Source organism: Phyllostomus hastatus, unplaced genomic scaffold (assembly GCF_019186645.2).
Source record: "Phyllostomus hastatus isolate PE091 unplaced genomic scaffold, TTU_PhHast_1.1 phas_contig_58, whole genome shotgun sequence".
NCBI lineage: Eukaryota > Metazoa > Chordata > Mammalia > Chiroptera > Phyllostomidae > Phyllostomus > Phyllostomus hastatus.
Genome location: NW_025333916.1, coordinates 30,975,314 through 30,990,404, shown reverse-complemented (window position 1 = coordinate 30,990,404; position 15,091 = coordinate 30,975,314). Strand labels below are relative to the sequence as shown.

The window sequence follows — 15,091 nt, the reverse complement described above, 5'->3', positions numbered from 1 at the left end:
TTTTATCAGGCAAATAGACTTTAAATAGAAAACTGTAACAAAAGAAAACAAAAGTCATTATATAATGATAATGGTCAATTCTTCAATATAAAATAATAACTGTAAATGTATATGTCCCTAGCATAGGAACTTCTAAAAATATTAAGCAAATACTAACAAATCTGAATGGAGAAATAGAAAACTAATATGCAAAGATAGTTCAGCATCTATAAATCAATGTGATATACAATAACAAAAAAATATTAAAAAAGCATTTGATAAAAGTATCTCACTATTATTAAAATGAAATCATCACTAAGTAAAAAACATAAGTCCAAGAGTCCTTGTATATTAAAACAAAAATGTCACAACTAAATAAATTACAAATACTTGAAACAGTGAAAGAGGCATGATTATCATTTTCTGTATTAATTTTTTTAATATCAAAGGAAAAAGATGCAATGAAAGTTATGCCATTCTAGCTAATAAAGTATATTAGAAACCTACAGAGATGAAAACTTTCAACCAGTATTATGATACTAGCTCCAGATTAGTTGCCAAAAATACATATGCTAATTATGTACACTATAAAATTTTAACATAAGAAAATATGATATTTCAAATCACTAAAGAAGGTATAGGTTAATTACAAGTTATTAAGGAAATTAGCATACACATGTCTAGCAAGCACTCAGGTCATAAGGAGAGAAGCAAAGTTCCAAAGGTTAGCCTCCAAACTGAGCCAGACCAAACCATTTGAAATTAAACAGCTCATTGACACTGCCACCAGAACTATGAATATGCACATATGCATCAGTTGTGTCTGCATTTACTAATTCACCCTGTCCTTCCTTCCCTGTCCTTCATTCGCCACTGTCTATGCCTCACACTATATTAGAAGAGTAAATAATCAGTGTCCCCACAAATGATGCCCCCAAAATTAACCAAAATAGTATAGCAAGGGGAGTAAAAATCTCTTCAAAAATCTTTTTCTTTTAATCAGTTATCTTTCTTGTATGTTGAAAGAATGGAAGAAATGTCAAGCTAGACTCAAAGATCCTGTATTATATGTGTGTGTATATATACATTTAATATATGTATATATAAAAAGGCTCAGTGTATACTCTGTGGAATTGGCTCACTAGACTCATATTTTGTTCTTCACTAATTGTGTGACCATGGGCAAACTACTTAGCTCCACTAAGCCGATCTGAAATGGGAGTGATAATACCTAACCTCATAGGTTACTATGTGAATTAAGTGAGATAATCCTTATGAAATCTAGTTTTGCAGCCAAAGTAATACCTCAGGGTGTACCTAAGATATACTCAGAGGTTATTATTTTCAAACAAACAAACACTGTAAAGCTGCCTTGAGCCTCCTGTAAGACTACAAAGAAAAAGAGAGTCCATCACGGTCTCTTCAAATAGCCCTGCTCGCCAGCATCCCCGTCAAAGGGCAATGTCGCCTGCAGAATGAACATTAGGGTTTATCCTGCATAACAAGGGAGCCACTAGAACTCCCTGAGAGAAGCCAAAATGTCATTATGTAAGTGGCCTTTCCTGCATAAGTAAACTGAAACTAAGATCCCATCTAGTTTAAGCCACCACATGCCCCACCCCCCGCAATAGCTCTCTAGGTATAAATCTTCAATGGAACAACCCAGCTAAAATTCGGAGGGAAAACATGTCTCCATAGAGGGCCTACCCTCATTCATACCCACCCTCCCAAAAGTCAAATTTAAAAGTTTCCTTGGCATTATATACTTCCTTCGGGTATTCCCGATACTCACTGATTCACTCTTTCCCACTTGATCCCAAAATCAAGTGTAAGGATTAGCTATTATTTAAAAACAACTCCAGGAAAATTGTTGTTAAGGCAAATTTGCAGAAACTGCTTGATACAATCTACTAAAGTTGAACATATACCTACTATGTCCCACCTATTTCACTCCTCAGTTTACGCCCAGTAGACATGGGCACATGTGAATAAAAAAAATCTACAAAAACTGGGTATAGCAGCATTATTTGTAACAGTTCCAAACTATAAATAACCCAAATTCCTATTAACTGTAGAATGAACTCATAAACTGTGGTATAGAAAATATATAACGGAATACTATACAGCAATAAAAAGAACCAAACTATTATTACTTTCAACAATATAGATGAACATCATAATGTTGACTGGATTATCAGTCATAAAAATGCATAACAAATGATTCCATCTATAAAAGTTCAAAAACTGGTTAAATGATGTCACCATTTCAGGGTTAGTGAATGGAAGAAGGTATGAGGGAGACCTCTGGGATATTGATAATTTAAATTTCTTGATCTGGCTGGAAGTTACATGGATGTGTTCATTATATGAAAGTTCATTATGTTGAACACATAATTTATATTATTTCTATATTCCTATTAAATATAATAGCTTATATAAATATAAGTTTTTACAGGATCAGCAAAGGTTAAAATGATGATGGTGATGATGATGATGATGATGATGAAGTCCTTTCTCCAAACTTGGGCAATTGTTACCAGCCTTCTTGCACAAAAGTTCAATCCTGTTTAATGGACATCATGATTCAAGTTCTGGTTTTAGGAAACAATTCACCTGGCAGTTCATCTAGCCCTAGTCACTATGAGATTTGGGCAAAGTGACCCTCTTTTACACAGTGACTGAGTAAATGGAGGCAGAAGGGGACACAACATGAGCTCTGTTGTCAGCACCTGGTTAAGTAGATGGAGCTTTCCTGAAGTTTGATAAGGTTTTAGTCACTTTCTGAGAAGAGCCAGTTCTGCCGTCTCTCCAGGGGCTAAAGGGAGGGTCCTAGAAGGAGCATGTCACTCTTGGAGGGCGAATGGATGTGATTACACTAAAGAGGAGACTAAGTTTTCCATGAAAAAAATATTAATCTGATACTGTAATGCCAGAACTGCTTTGAAAAAAATAAGTAATGATTCAGTTATGATGGCAGCCCATTCCTTCATTGTACAAGTATTTATTAAGTACCTTTTATGTGCTAGGCATGTGTTAGATGCAGCAATCAACGATAAACAGGAGAGACACAAAAACCTGCCCTCGAATAGGGCTACAGTACAGCAAGAAAAACGGATAAATCAGCCAAAACTTTCAAGTGTGCAGATAAGAACACATGGGGAAAATACCAAAACTAGTTTATAGCAGGAGTTAGGAGAGTGTTCCAGGGCACTCTTCCAATAGCAGAGAATGGTCTTGGCATCTTGGATAAGTGGGAGGGAGCTCAAGGAGAGACAAAGCTGAGGAAGAGCACAGCCACATGTTCCTGGATGAGCAGCATGAACAGGCCACACATGGGGAACCACCACGGCACAGGAAGGCCAAGGAGGGGGCCTCACCAACAGATGCCAATCAACCCATGACAGGCAGGCATTTTGACAACCCCTCTTGAATCAACTTAATACCCAAAGTTTGTGTCATTTTAAGGGAAAAAAAAGTGGCAGCAAACGTGTGTGTTAATATTTTCTCTGAATAAAATTTCCTTCTGGGGCATTTGAGTCTATGCTAGCTAGAAAATTTGCAGCAACTTACCAGGCTGACTAGTGCAGGCATGAGCCCGGGAAGCCATAATATCTAGGTGAGATCAGCACACTTAACAGCATAATGGATCAAGAGTGAAAAGTGCCCCTTCATCACACTTTACATGGAATTTCCCACCTATACCACAATTATACTCTATATCCTACTAATAGTAAAGGTGGACAAATAATGTGACCCACAATCTTAGTTACTCAACAAATCTTTATGCATATCATCACGTGCCAAGGTTCTAGGGAGAAGAGAGATGTAAAGACAAAGATGCCAACAACAGGCAACCTAACAAGTGAACACAAACACGCACTTTGGAATCCAATAAACTGATGTTTAAATCCTGACTCAACTTCTTACAGAGAAATATCTCTTTCTTCTTTGAAGAAAGTTACTGACTTGAGTTAGTAACTGGACTCCCCTTAGCCTGATTCCCATAATGTACTGATAAAACACTACCCTGGAGCGTTCCGCAGGATTAAATGAGATAAGGTGTGCAAAGCACTTAGGAGAAGTTTTATGCCAGAGTGTAGTGGTTTAAAAAAAGCTGGTCCTCCAGGCTCTGGTCCACTCCATTTCTCTTTGCATCGACTCACTCCCTCACTAGGATTTGCAAGCACAGATAGGGACCCCATAGTTTGGCAGCCAATAGCATTCTGTGCCCCTGCAAACAGCTGCCCCTTGGCCACCACTTGTGTGGAGTGCAACCTGCTTTGGAGGGGAGACCCATGTCTTGGCTTAGGACCATTTGGACAGGAAATTCCATCCAGGGTGCAGATGCCCTGACCATGATCTATAAAAAGGAAGGACATGATTCCTTTATCCCACAAAATCTTTACTCAGTGGGAAATGGTGTGAGCAGAGGAGGGCTAAATTAGGGTTCCCTAATGTGCTGGGCCAGGCAGCTCCTGCCCAAGTCAAAGGACAGTACAATTTGTAAGTAAATGCTACAGGAGTATAAGAATTTTTAAGAAACTGTCTTTCTAGCAGACTATTGCGCTTGCTGTGTTTCTACAACAATCTGCCTCCTTATAGCTATTTTACTGTAGTGCCACTTATGTTCTTTCCTTTTCTTGTTGAAACTCACTCTGAATCTCTTAATCAGTCTAAGGTCTTGAGGTGTTTGCTCATTGCTCTATATATCCCACAGTATTCTTTGGATAAAAGAAATAAAATCTAACCTAAACTGTGTTCACTATGGTTGCTGTTAGTCAGTGTGTGGATTTAAATAAATATTTCAGCTACTGTTAATTATACTTTATATAATGATAATTTTAGAGGTGAGAAAGGTTTTAGAAAGCCAAGACTAAGTCCATGGAATAATACACACAAAATTATAAGCTAAAATCAATGTCTGCAAAGACTAATGGATTCTTACCTATCTTTATTGCCACATAATTGCCTAAAATATATTTATTCAAATTGAAAACAAAAACAAATTTTTAAATAGCCAATTTAATGGCCATATATAGAGACAGCCCTGACTCACACAAAATAATCCTCTGACTAATCATGAAATAGGCAGAAGAGAAGAGTAAGAATCCCCTACACAAAAGTCAAAGGTTAGAATACTCTGTGCTCAGAAATGATAACCCATGCTCCGAGTCATGGTAATCCAGGTAGAGGATCCTGGCATTCCAGGAGAGTATGCAAAGTTTGGTACAACCTGCCTGAACCACGGTTACCTCCAGGGCCAGGGCAGTAAGGTCAGTGAGCTGCAAAGTCAAAAGGAAAGACAAAAGGCCATGGCCTGCTACTGGGTTGCATTGTTATACCAATCTCTCAATAAGAGTGTTCTCATCGGTTCTCCCAGTTCCACGTACGACTCGCTCTCCTCACTGATTCACCGCAGGGCTCCTCTCTGAAATACAGATGCTAACCTGCTGAAATATTCCCAAGGTTGAAAGCTTAAAATATATGAAAGATGAGTAAGTGCACCTGGGGCTCCAAGGACGAATGCCATAAAACTGTCATTATTCCCCACCAAACGTTATTTCACCCACTCACTTGATGTGCATCTGTGGCTCGTTCACACTGCATATGGCTGTGGACAGAAAATACCTCATTTCAAAACCAGCACACTGGGTCTGGAAGAGGCTTCTGCTGCAATGTTGGCTCCTTTTTAGTTTTAGCTCCAAACCTTGTCACCCTAACATAAGGACGCAGAACAAGCCTCCATGAGGGCTCAGAAAGCTCCAAATCTGTGGCTCACTTACTAATGTGTGGCTTGAACACATTATTTGGAAGTATTATTTAAAAATCTAAAATGTCAAGAGCATCTATTCTATATCTCTGCTACCTTTAGACACGGTCATATTTTCAACCAACCAAAGGAAAGTCTATGCTAGATGAAAAGGACTTCTGGGCAAGAGTCCTTTGCCCTGAAGAGAGGACCCCTTCATCTCTCCCAGCAGCCCTCCTAGGTAGTTAAAACTCTTGTCAGGAATTACTTATATTCTCAACACAACGCACACCGCCCTTCAATCTGTTTGCTTCTCTCCTGGGCACTTAGAACATGAGGGTGCTCTGCCCCCATCCACTCTGCTATCTTTTAACAATTCACAAGACTGAGCAACTAATTATTACAGTTTCTGCTTCCCTTTACTGTTCTTGGCTGAATATTATTTCATTAATTCACTCAATGAGAACTCACAGAATAAATTTCTAAAACACTAAAAGGAATGAAAAGAACAGAAAAAAAATGTCATCTCTATTTTAAGCTTAGAATATAGTTCAGGAGGGAAGAACATTCAAAATGTAAATAACAATATAAAAGACTGTAGTTAAGTTCTGACACACATAGTTTAAACAAGCACCACAAGCACTGAGGTAGAAGACATAACTATAGATGGGGCGGGGGTGGGCAGCGACGCAGGGGTTGGAAGCAAGTCTCACAGAGGAGTCGCAGGTGCATGAGCTGGGTGAAAGGAGAAGGTCTGTCAGAGCAAGGGTATCTGGCCTTTTCTTGTACCATGGGCCTTTTGTAAGCCTAAAGTCTCCACAACCTTCTCATAACATTTTTAGATACAGAAAATAAAATGTATTGGATCACAGAGGAGATCAATGATAGCCATTCTTCTATAATGCTTTGAAAACATGAATTTGTTCCAATGCAATTGATACATTAGGAAACAGTTTGGGATTCATGCAGATATTATGTTTGCTTATGCATCATTCCATCCACAAAAAGTGCATGGTGAATGCAAAATCAGTACCCTCTGAACCTAGCCACATAGGAGTACACAAAACACACAGGCACCTCCGCCCCAAACTTCTACCAATTCCCCAGTTCACCACAGATATTGTCAGCTGTACCCATCCCACCTGTTGCTACTGCTACAACTTTCCATCTGAGTTCAAACCACCCCGTTTCACAATAACTCACAAGACTTGACCATACCACATTTCAGGTATTTTTCAGGGTGAGGTACCGTATTTATTCTAGTACCTATGAATTTATGTATTTCTTTCTCTTTTTTTGTGGGTAGATGAGGCTACTTTTTATTCAATGACTGATCCATGTAATTGCCAAGGCCACTATGTACAGGTAAGAGAGGTGGAGTTTTACTGCTTGATCTCTTCCTTCTCGGACAGGGTTTTGATGATTTCCTCCTTGCTGGCCTGGAGGTGCTCTTCCCGGTTCTCGTGAGCTGCCTTGCTCTTAGATCTGTGGGCCTCAGGCTGGTCAGCCAGAAGATTCTTGCGAGCCTTGTCTGCCTTCAGCTTGTGGAAGTGTTCCATGAGAATTGGCTTGTTTTTTAACACGTTACCCTTCACTGTTAGGTCCAGGCTGTGGCACATGTGGCTGTCAATCTTCTTAGATTCACATATCTTCTGAGTAGCCAGCAAAGAATTCTCATCCTCCTCATCCAGGTCACTTTCTCAGGCATTCAAGCACTGGCAGTAGTACCCTTCCACTTACTGATGCCCATAGGCCTGCCCTTCCTGCGGACCAGGGTATTTTTCCAGCATGGAGACTGGAAATGTACAGTTACAGGCTTCCAGATGATCAGCCCATCTTTGATCAGCTTCTGAAACTGCTGACAGGAGTTGGCATTGGTGATTTCATTGGTCTCATTGGGGTCCAACCAGACCTTCTTTTGCCACAAAGGAGGACACCGGAAGCAAGCCTCTTCTGAAGCCTGAGGCATACTCATGGTTGCTGCCACAGAGGCGAAAGGTGAATTTATATATTTCTTAAACACAACATATAACCATATATAATGTGCTACCATTTTATCATAAAAAGACAGAAGCCTAACACAAGCATTTTATTGGCAAAGTTTTGAGTGTTACGCCTTGAACTCCATGTTTCCCATGAACCCTGTGACTTTCATAGTGTGATTTTAGGAACATAGATATTGCACTAGAGTAGAACTGACTGTATATTTTAAATATTTTCAAAACAAATGTGTAAAATAAGAATACATATGCTTCTTTAATCAACACATTGAATTATAAGGCCCAGCAGCTTGCCAAATAAACTACCATAATTTAAAAATATGCACACAAACAACATGTAGAGATACCTGTAACTGCAATATGACATGAGAATACTGTGATTTCATTCATGAAAAACTATGGGTAGGTACTACTAATACTCCTGTGGTTTGCTACCAGTTGATAATTGAAGAAAATGTTAAATTTCAGTAACACATTCACAATAATAATGACACAGTTTTCCCCATCCAGTTTCATCGATGCCCTAGATTTCATCTTTATTCCTCAGGTAAAGAACCCCTGTTATAGACAGAGCAGAGGGTGAGGAGCATTTCTATCAAAAAAAAACTGAAATAGGCAACGACACTATGTGATGGGAATGGTCTAGCTGAAACCAATCATGAAGGAGAAGAGAAGAGGGAAGGGGAGGATAGGAAGAGGAGAAAAGAGAGAATATACGAAAATGCAGTGTGGGCCAATATCCAGTCCAGATGATTCCCTCATGACTTGTACATGCAAGAGAGTTATGCCACCAGGGTCACCCTTCCTGCCCAACTCATGTAACATGCATCAGTATCAAGTCACTGCCGCACAATGACATCATCAGCCAACACTATTATAACTGGATGTGGTCATGCCTTCCCAATGTGAATTTGTCCATATGCTTTTTCTTCCCCAAGTCTGATATAATAGAAAGATCACTTTAAATTTTTCTGTTGCCTAAATATCAATTTTATCTTCTTGAAGACGTGGTTATATAAACATGTCCTATATGCATCATGAAAAGGCAAATTTGGATACCTCATATGCAATCCCAGGTGATTAATAGTGTCCTATTAATAACTGCTTCCAACCTGATAACAGCCCACCACAGTCCAGCTCTCAGTGAACCCACCTAATAATTATCATCTTTCAATTTTAGAACTAACAGTATTAACTTGCTCATCTTCTCAGGTTGTGGGGGGTGGATAGAATAGTTATTATAAATCACATTACAGATCTCAGGCAAGATTGCCAGTATTTCAGCAACTACAGGGTAATGTCATTAAGCATCAAAATATCTGAATCATCTCCTGCTCTGAATCTATGCCAAGCCCTGTCAGTGGGTTTACACAAGACATGTCCTCTCATTCCCCATCTGCAGAGTCCTTGATCTATGTCCCATGTGGATTCCTGTTTTAGGAGGCACATGCCCAGGATACCAAAGCCACTGTCCCCAGAGGGCTGCTGAGCTAACAGATCTGGGGTGGTGGAAATAACTCTGAAGGAGAGGGACCTGGTTCTTTGAAAACATGTGTGTGACTTTTCCTGCTTTAGTTTTCAGTGATTCTGATCCTTCCCAAATAAGCATAGAGAAAAAAGGGGGAATTGATAAAACCCTGGACTCCCTAACTCTGTTTCTATCAGAGCTGTTCAACTTATGTCTGCTTTATATCTGTGTATTTCATGAGACTTTAAAAATAAATTCCACTTAAAAACAAAATAAAAGGTTAAACACCACTAAACAAGATGACCTTCAAGGTCCCTTCCAGTCACAGCATTTTAGAGTAAGATACACAAAAGACTCTACTCATAGAGCATAAGTAGACACCCATGTTTATGTGATAAGAAATCAAAGATGCCTATCACAAATCCCCTCTTTTCCATGCTTCCCATAATTTACATCTCCAAACCTAGGGGGACAAAGATGCTATTTGTAAATCATTAACTGATAGAAGATGGTAAACCATGGGGGGGGGGGGCTACTGTATTTTTTTCCATTACCATTTATCATCCTTAAACTCCCTCCCCCCACCAATCACCACACTGTTGTCCATTTCCATGAGTCCTTTTTCTTTTTTGCCCAATTCCTCCACCCACTAGAGCTGTCAGCCTGCTCTCTATCTATGAGTCTGTCTCTATTTTACTTATTAGTTCAGCTTGTTCATGAGATTCCACATATGAGTGAAATCACATGGTATTTGTCTTTCTCTAACTAGCTTATTTCACTTAGCACAACGTTCTCCAGGTCCATCCATGCTATTGCAAAGGGTAAAATTTCCTTCTTTTTTTTATAGCCAAGTAGTATCCCATTGTGTAAATGTACCATAGTTGCTTTATCCACTCATCTACTCATGAACACTTGGGCTGCTTCCAGATCTTGGCTATTGTAAATAACACTGCAATGAATATAGGGGTGTTTATATTCTTTCAAATCAGTGTTTAAGGTTTCTTCAGATAAATTCCCAGAAGTGGAATTACTGGGTCAGGGGATTAATATCCAAAATTTATGAAGAGCTTGTAAAACTTAACACCAAAAAAACCAGACAATCCAATAAAAAAAATGGACAAAGGACCTGAATACACACTTCTCCAAAGAGGACATACAGATGGCCAATAGACATATAAAAAGATGCTCAATGTCACTAATCAGAGAAATGCAAATTAAAACCACAGTGAGATACCACCTCTCACCTGTCAGAATAGCTATCATCAATAAATCAACAAACAACAAGTGCTGGCGAGGATGTGAACAAAGGGGGACCCTTTTGCACTGTTTTTGGGAATGCAGACTGGTGCAGCCAATAGAGTATAATTTCAACTTTTTAACAGTTAAGGAGTTACATTTATACATTTATACAGTCCTAAAATTACATTCAGCCCTTTGAAGGCAACCGGAGGCTGATGTGTCCCCCATTAAAATGAGTTTGACAGCCTTGCAATAATGTAAAAATAAACAGAAGTCAGTCATTTTAAATATTATCCACTTGAATCAGGAGAATAATTTACTGCAAATATGTTTTTGTTGTATGGCCATCCGGAGAAAAAGCAAGCAGTGTACACTCTCTCTGATAATTCACAAAAAGTTCACATTCTTCAGGGTGGAAATCCAGCATATGCTTCACTGTTTCCATAGAATGCATTTCACCTATTTCAGAGCGCCTAATAACGTCCTGAGTTGCACTCCTCCACAACACAGCTTGGCAGCAAGCTGCCTTGATAGAATCTTATATTGATTTACAAATTGGAACACTGAGAACCTTGGTCTTCAGAGCAGTCTTCATATAACATTCGTGCACAATCAAGTGAACTTCTTGTTCCATACAAAAATCTCATCCTCTCATCTCCTTTTATGTTCTCCCAAAGTATCTTCATAGTGGGCTGCTGCTGCTGCTGATGCATGACCTTTTCCCTCGCATTTTCCTCCTCTTTATTTCCTTCTCTGTATGCTAATTTCACACTTAACCTCAACTTCGGCAGCCCCTGCAGTGACCATAACCATCTGAAATAGAATTTCCAGATAAAGTACAGGATGCCCAGCGACAACAGAATTTCATCTAAATGATGAATAATTTTTAGTATAAATATGTGCTATTTTAATTTGCAAATTCTAGTAACTCTATATCTACATAAAAATTTACCATCTATACTTTTCCCTTTCCACAGGAATAAAACATTGTTCTTAAAAGTTGTAAAAAATATACTAACTGCTTAAAATATAAATTTTACAGATCAGTGGTTTCCATGAGCTGGGGGCGTGAAGACATGTTGGCTACAAAGGGGCACAAGGGAATATTTAGAGTGATCCAGCTGTGCGAATATCTTGATTCTGGTGGTGTTTACGTGATTCAGCACTCGTTACAATTTATAGAACTGTACAGTAAAAAGAGTAATTTTACTGTAACTAAATAATATCTAAGTAAACCTGACTTTAAATAGTAGAAAATATATGTATACTACTCAATTTCAGGTGGACCTTACACATTTCCTATATCATTTTATTTCATCCAAGGTATCACCAGAGTTAATGTCCTACAACAGCGATTTCAGTTTTAGTTCTTCTTAAGCGCACGATTCCAACAGCATATCCCTCTCTGAAAACAAACTTGTTCATTCATGCAATATGCATCTAATATTAACTGGATCTATGCCAGGCTCTAGAAATACAAAGAAGAAAATAGAGTTCCTACCAGAAAAAAAAAATCACTCACTGCCTAGTAGACAAAGAGACATTAACTTTTTTTAAAAAAGGCATAGAGTTAAAAATTGTATAATTACAAGATGGAAGAATAGCAAGCACAAAACTCTCTTTGATAACTTGGGAAAAATTCAAAATGCTTGAGCTCAGCCTTTAAACTAGGGAGTTACGCAGTTAGAGAGAGTAGAACAAGTACCCAGGGCAAAGAAGCAGAAGACGAGCTGAACAGGTGGGTCAGCACAAAGGGTGAAAGCCCTTGTCATTCAGTTGCTGTCCCAACTCTTGCTTGTTGTAACACAAACGGACTCCGGCTAGCTGAAACAGAAAAAGTGCACTCTGCTGAAAGGTCATGCTGGTCCACAGAATTGATGGGAGGCTAAAGCACAAATACAGAAAATGGACACAAACAAACCCAGGGTACTCTGGACGCCAAGGAGCAAAAAACACAAGAGCCATCCTGCAGCAGGAATAATGACTGGGATGCTGCTACTGCCACTGCTGAAAATCACTGGATACCACCACGGACACCACGAATCATCTCAGAAGTTCCTTGACATTGACCCACTTGCTACAGATTCAAACCCAGCAGGAGAACCTGATTGACAGAAACTGGGGCCCAAGACTATACCCACCAACTGGCTGCCTGAGGCAGAGAGAGGCAAGAACAGCCTCCTTCCAAGGCTGTACACAATAAACCACCCAAACTTGGAAAGGTGGTTGAATCTGGGCATACAAAAAAATGACACCTGTCAAAGTAACTACTCTCTTTAGCACAGTTATTATTCTGAGCTTCTAATAATGGGACGTGACTGATATTTCTAATGCTGTTTCCCACAGCTGGAAAGAAAAGCTCTTCTTCTCTAACTCAGTGGGTTTCATACCATCCCACTTATAGGACATCACATTTAGACAGAATGATACTCTTTGTGCATCTCTGGCTTGTCTTTCCAATCTGGTGTGTTCTTTTTGAGGGTAGATATGTCATGGTAGTCATCTGTCTTTCAGTTCTCCCTTGCACTCAGCACAGGCCTTCCACAAAGGAGCTGCCTGATGCACGTCTGTGTTCCACATGGATGTGTGCCAAGGCAACTCAGCATGTGCAGTTGGAAATGTGCCACTTTCATTTGGCAGGATCAAATCTCTTCCAAATCAGACCTTTTTATTTCAGCTCACAGGAGATCCTTGCCCTAAAAGCCTTGAACTAAACCTCAGTAAGACAGATTATAAACCAGCCCAAACCACCAAAGATTATATCAATGTGCATGTGGCTTTGGAGCTGCCTAAGAGCTGGCACAAAGCATGGCTGAGGCTGCCAGTGGGCTCTCTGAAGAGAGCCAAACAGGGATTCAGGCCCTCAGTGCTACGCTCAGGGGATCTCTGCTCACCGTGTCTTTTTTGACGTTGTGTGAAACAAAGAGTCTGAATTATCAGTTGTTTGACAAGCTAAATAAAAGAATGCATGGAGCATCACATCATTTTTTTTTCTAATCTAGAGGAAAAACACAATGTGTTTTACTTGGCTCGGGAAGAAAAGGGATTACACTTTTGGAGAGGATAGTTTTACTACCCCAGATAAATGCAGAAATATTTGAAGAGGTTATAATGGGAATTTTATCTCCGGCCTCAGATGTTCGCCTCATACAATAGTTTCTCCTTTCCACCGTGACTAGCACATGGGGAGGTTTCAACCCTCCCACCTGTCCAGAAAATCACAATAGCTTTCTTTCCTAAGTTATTGAAGAGAAAGAGAACAGAACACAGCTCCATTATGTCCCTTCACAAAGCAATTACATCATTTTTTAACACAAATAAGTATCTCAAAGATATCCTCATTTGCAGCCCAGTGCAGGCTTTGACCAAGTCAAGTTTGCAGAGTAAGGTATTTAAGTGGAGCTTTATAAATATTCCTGATAAGAAGTATGATGAAAAGTTACAAAGTTCAGAGAAAAGTTGAAACAATCCAATTGTGTACAAAAACAAATGATAATAATATAGGCAAGGAAACTGTCCTCAGAAAGGGACATAAACACATAAATATCCGTCTTTGTTCTTCTGTATAAAATAGAAAGAAGGAAGAATATTTTCCTAGTCGTATACACTTCTGTGAGTTTTTATTTGATAGTTCTGTTATCACCTAGTTCATAAGTCAGTGTGAAAGTGCTCTCTAGGGCAGTGATTTTCAACGTTTTTCATCTCATGGCACATAAACTAATTACTAAAATTCTGTGGCTCACCAAAAAATATATTTTTTGCCAATCTGATAAAAATAGGTAGAATTTTGATTCATTCACACTGGATGGCTATTGCTATGTAGGCTGCTGTCATATTTTTATTGGACAGTCTAAAGAAAAGAGGTCCATGCATCTGACTATATTGTCAGGATTGCATGTTTTAAAAATTCTCATGGTACACCAGTTGAAAATCGCTGGTCCAGAGAACTGTTTTATGTTATCAAGTACACCATAGAGCACCGTGCTGGCTGAAGGGAATGCAAAACTGAAGAAAAAGAGCTTCCCTTTTTGTTATGATTGACCATCCAGTGAGTCAGAGCAACATCTTAAAACTGTTCTGAATAGAAAATGATTTTTTCTATTGAATTCATTATTATGCTTCAAAGAACTTTTTTTTTTTTAATTTTTAGGGAGGGAAGGGAGGGAGTGGGAGAGAGAAAGAGAGAGAGAGAGAGAGAGAGATCAATGTGCGGTTGCTGGGGGTTATGGCCTGCAACCCAGGAATGTACCCTGGCTGGGAATCGAACCTGGGACACTTTGGTTCCCAGCCCGCGCTCAATCCACTGAGCTACGCCAGCCAGGGCTCAAAGAACTTTTAAAAGCATAAAATTCTAGAGCTACAGAGATCATTGAACTCTTGTTGTATTACAGAAGAGTAAGTGGGGCTTAGAGTAGTCAAATGACCTACCCAAGGGCATACTTCCTGGGCTGGGGAGGCATCCTTACATCACTAGTCCAGGGTCCCTCCTCATGCCCTTGGGTTCCTATCCACATCACAGTGACTATGGTCATTGCCTTTCCCAGAAGAGACTGCCTCTGGATTCTGAAGGCTGCTTTGTGTCTGCTTTGTGGAGAGCAGGGTCACGAGGGTCAGTTCATGCTAGCCCCAAGGTGGAGCTAGAAGAATAAGGAAGAG

General features: G+C 39.5%; 1 protein-coding gene and 1 pseudogene across 3 annotated transcripts in view; both read right to left on the bottom strand.

The window, feature by feature from the left end:
• Positions 1–15,091, bottom strand: part of PDE4D (phosphodiesterase 4D) — a 1,296,708-nt gene that overhangs the window by 1,145,302 nt on the left and 136,315 nt on the right. The window lies entirely within an intron of this gene.
• On the bottom strand, positions 7,111–11,148 carry LOC123824961 (annotated as a pseudogene).